Genomic DNA, 4041 nt, shown 5'->3' with positions numbered 1-4041 from the left:
TGCAATAGGACGTATATCGCCCCCGCCCCCCCCTCCCCTCCTGTCACCTCTAGCTCGTCGGTCAGGAGTTCGCGTGTTGAATGCGCTTCGCAGCTGTGCAATGGCATTCGTATACGTACGCTGGCCACCTTCCACGTGTTCTTTCGTGCACACGTCGCAGCGTGTATGTATGCTGATGGAGTGCGTCGTGACACACAACATCCAGGCATGCAAGACTCGTAGAAGTCGCAAATGTAGATGGATGTCTACGTTTGCTGCCCAAGTTACGCAAATGAACTGGAAATCCGTTGTTGCGCGGTTGTTCGCGCTGGAGGTGAATCGTTGATATCGACGATCGGTACAGGTATTAACCGGTTGCTTCAGCGACACCCATCATACCCACGAACGTGAGTGGGCATGTGGGTATGAAGCGATACGCGGCGGTGGCTGGGTGGGACCGTCCCCGGCCGGTGAGGGGGGGGCGCCCGGCGTGCTGGCCGCGCGCTGCGTGGGCGCACGCGCGGCAGCCGGCTGGTGGGGGCGCCCAGTGGCAGGCGCGCCGGCTGACGGACGCGGCAGGCGGCGCATCTGCGTGCCGGCGCACCCAGCGCGCGGCGCCGTGCGGCCAAAGTGGGTCCTCCCGGGCCCGGTGCGAAGCGCGGTGGACATCTGCAGTGTGCTGGTCCGATTGAGGACTGTGTGCGTTGAGGATGCGCCGCCGCCCGGCACTCGGCGCCGCGACGCCGTCTGCTGCTCGGTCGCCCCCGCGGTTCTCGCAGGTGGTTTGTATCGCAGCTGTGCGGATGTGTTGGCGCGTGCGCTGTGCTGGGAGAGTTCGCTTTGGCACCCAAGTGGGGCTCTGCCCCTCTGTGGCGCTGGCGTTGGAGCTGCCCGGTCACTGTTTGTGGCCGCGTGTTGTCTCCCGCCGGCAACACCACGACAGCACGCTCCCGGGCCTCTGTCGGCAGCGGCAAGCTCAGTTGGGAGCACGGGTGGTCGCACTGAAAGCGTCTACTCGCCTATCTCCGGGCGATTGCGCCTCTCTCGAACCCGACCAAGTACTTAGGACGGCGCTGCGCGCCGCCGGGACCTGAGAGGGTTTCGAGGTGTATCGTGCAGGGGAGCCCAGCCTCCTCCTGTTTGCAGAATAATTGAGCGGACGCTTGCGTGTTCGCGCGGGCCCCCGGGACACACTCCCGGGCGGCCGGCTGCTCAGCTCTAGTTGACGCAGCTCCCTGGTTGATCCTGCCAGTAGTCATATGCTTGTCTCAAAGATTAAGCCATGCATGTCTCAGTACAAGCCGCATTAAGGTGAAACCGCGAATGGCTCATTAAATCAGTTATGGTTCCTTAGATCGTACCCACGTTACTTGGATAACTGTGGTAATTCTAGAGCTAATACATGCAAACAGAGTCCCGACCAGAGATGGAAGGGACGCTTTTATTAGATCAAAACCAATCGGTCGGCTCGTCCGGTCCGTTTGCCTTGGTGACTCTGAATAACTTTGGGCTGATCGCACGGTCTTCGTACCGGCGACGCATCTTTCAAATGTCTGCCTTATCAACTGTCGATGGTAGGTTCTGCGCCTACCATGGTTGTAACGGGTAACGGGGAATCAGGGTTCGATTCCGGAGAGGGAGCCTGAGAAACGGCTACCACATCCAAGGAAGGCAGCAGGCGCGCAAATTACCCACTCCCGGCACGGGGAGGTAGTGACGAAAAATAACGATACGGGACTCATCCGAGGCCCCGTAATCGGAATGAGTACACTTTAAATCCTTTAACGAGTATCTATTGGAGGGCAAGTCTGGTGCCAGCAGCCGCGGTAATTCCAGCTCCAATAGCGTATATTAAAGTTGTTGCGGTTAAAAAGCTCGTAGTTGGATTTGTGTCCCACGCTGTTGGTTCACCGCCCGTCGGTGTTTAACTGGCATGTATCGTGGGACGTCCTGCCGGTGGGGCGAGCCGAAGGCGTGCGACCGCCTCGTGCGTGCTCGTGCGTCCCGAGGCGGACCCCGTTGAAATCCTACCAGGGTGCTCTTTATTGAGTGTCTCGGTGGGCCGGCACGTTTACTTTGAACAAATTAGAGTGCTTAAAGCAGGCAAGCCCGCCTGAATACTGTGTGCATGGAATAATGGAATAGGACCTCGGTTCTATTTTGTTGGTTTTCGGAACCCGAGGTAATGATTAATAGGGACAGGCGGGGGCATTCGTATTGCGACGTTAGAGGTGAAATTCTTGGATCGTCGCAAGACGAACAGAAGCGAAAGCATTTGCCAAGTATGTTTTCATTAATCAAGAACGAAAGTTAGAGGTTCGAAGGCGATCAGATACCGCCCTAGTTCTAACCATAAACGATGCCAGCCAGCGATCCGCCGCAGTTCCTCCGATGACTCGGCGGGCAGCCTCCGGGAAACCAAAGCTTTTGGGTTCCGGGGGAAGTATGGTTGCAAAGCTGAAACTTAAAGGAATTGACGGAAGGGCACCACCAGGAGTGGAGCCTGCGGCTTAATTTGACTCAACACGGGAAACCTCACCAGGCCCGGACACCGGAAGGATTGACAGATTGATAGCTCTTTCTTGATTCGGTGGGTGGTGGTGCATGGCCGTTCTTAGTTGGTGGAGCGATTTGTCTGGTTAATTCCGATAACGAACGAGACTCTAGCCTGCTAACTAGTCGCGTGACATCCTTCGTGCTGTCAGCGATTACTTTTCTTCTTAGAGGGACAGGCGGCTTCTAGCCGCACGAGATTGAGCAATAACAGGTCTGTGATGCCCTTAGATGTTCTGGGCCGCACGCGCGCTACACTGAAGGAATCAGCGTGTCTTCCTAGGCCGAAAGGTCGGGGTAACCCGCTGAACCTCCTTCGTGCTAGGGATTGGGGCTTGCAATTGTTCCCCATGAACGAGGAATTCCCAGTAAGCGCGAGTCATAAGCTCGCGTTGATTACGTCCCTGCCCTTTGTACACACCGCCCGTCGCTACTACCGATTGAATGATTTAGTGAGGTCTTCGGACTGGTACGCGGCATCGACTCTGTCGTTGCCGATGCTACCGGAAAGATGACCAAACTTGATCATTTAGAGGAAGTAAAAGTCGTAACAAGGTTTCCGTAGGTGAACCTGCGGAAGGATCATTACCGACTAGACTGCATGTCTTTCGATGTGCGTGTCGTGTCGTGCAACACGCTACCTGTACGGCTCGCAGTAGCTGTGCGCCGCGTGCGGGACCACGCGTGCTTCTCAAAACTAACGGAAAATGTTGTGTGGTACGAGCGCTGAAGCTCTGGAGCGGCTGGCCTGCGGCACCTGGCGCCTCGCGCCGGTTTTGAATGACGTTCGCCCGAGTGCCTGTCCGCTCCGGAGTGGAGCCGTACGACGCCCATCGGCCGTGAGGCCGTTGGACACAAAACACTGGAACAGGGGCCGTCGAACGCCTCAGTCCCGCCTATGCAACTGTTTTGAAAGAGACAGTGGAAACTGTAAAAAGATCACCCAGGACGGTGGATCACTCGGCTCGTGGGTCGATGAAGAACGCAGCAAATTGCGCGTCGACATGTGAACTGCAGGACACATGAACATCGACGTTTCGAACGCACATTGCGGTCCATGGATTCCGTTCCCGGGCCACGTCTGGCTGAGGGTCGGCTGCGTAAACTGAAGCGCGCGGCGTTTGTCCCGCTTCGGAGACGTGGGTGTGTCGTGCCGGCCTGTGGGGCCGGCCACGTCCCCTCAAACGAGCGATGCGCGCCCGTCGCCTGGCGGTTCGCATACCGGTACTGTCTCGGTAGCGTGCACAGCCGGCTGGCGGTGTGGCGTGCGACACCTCGTACAACGACCTCAGAGCAGGCGAGACTACCCGCTGAATTTAAGCATATTACTAAGCGGAGGAAAAGAAACTAACAAGGATTCCCCCAGTAGCGGCGAGCGAACAGGGAAGAGTCCAGCACCGAACCCCGCAGGCTGCCGCCTGTCGTGGCATGTGGTGTTTGGGAGGGTCCACTACCCCGACGCCTCGCGCCGAGCCCAAGTCCAACTTGAATGAGGCCACGGCCCGTAGA

At 57.7% G+C, this 4041-nt stretch overlaps 3 non-coding genes across 3 annotated transcripts in view; all 3 read left to right on the top strand.

Annotated features, from left to right (window-relative positions):
• The first annotated feature begins 1211 nt into the window (after positions 1–1211).
• On the top strand, positions 1212–3120 carry LOC126222622 (small subunit ribosomal RNA). Its single transcript, XR_007543431.1, has one exon. It is a non-coding gene; the product is annotated as a small subunit ribosomal RNA (ribosomal RNA).
• Positions 3121–3472: 352 nt separating this feature from the next.
• On the top strand, positions 3473–3627 carry LOC126222611 (5.8S ribosomal RNA). Its single transcript, XR_007543421.1, has one exon. It is a non-coding gene; the product is annotated as a 5.8S ribosomal RNA (ribosomal RNA).
• A 188-nt stretch (positions 3628–3815) lies between these two features.
• Positions 3816–4041, top strand: part of LOC126222643 (large subunit ribosomal RNA) — a 4222-nt gene continuing 3996 nt past the window's right edge. The window contains exon 1 of the ribosomal RNA XR_007543449.1: positions 3816–4041. This exon is cut by the window's right edge and continues 3996 nt beyond it. This is a non-coding gene — a ribosomal RNA (large subunit ribosomal RNA).

Source organism: Schistocerca nitens, unplaced genomic scaffold (assembly GCF_023898315.1).
Source record: "Schistocerca nitens isolate TAMUIC-IGC-003100 unplaced genomic scaffold, iqSchNite1.1 HiC_scaffold_240, whole genome shotgun sequence".
NCBI lineage: Eukaryota > Metazoa > Arthropoda > Insecta > Orthoptera > Acrididae > Schistocerca > Schistocerca nitens.
This window is presented reverse-complemented; position numbering and strand designations above follow the sequence as displayed.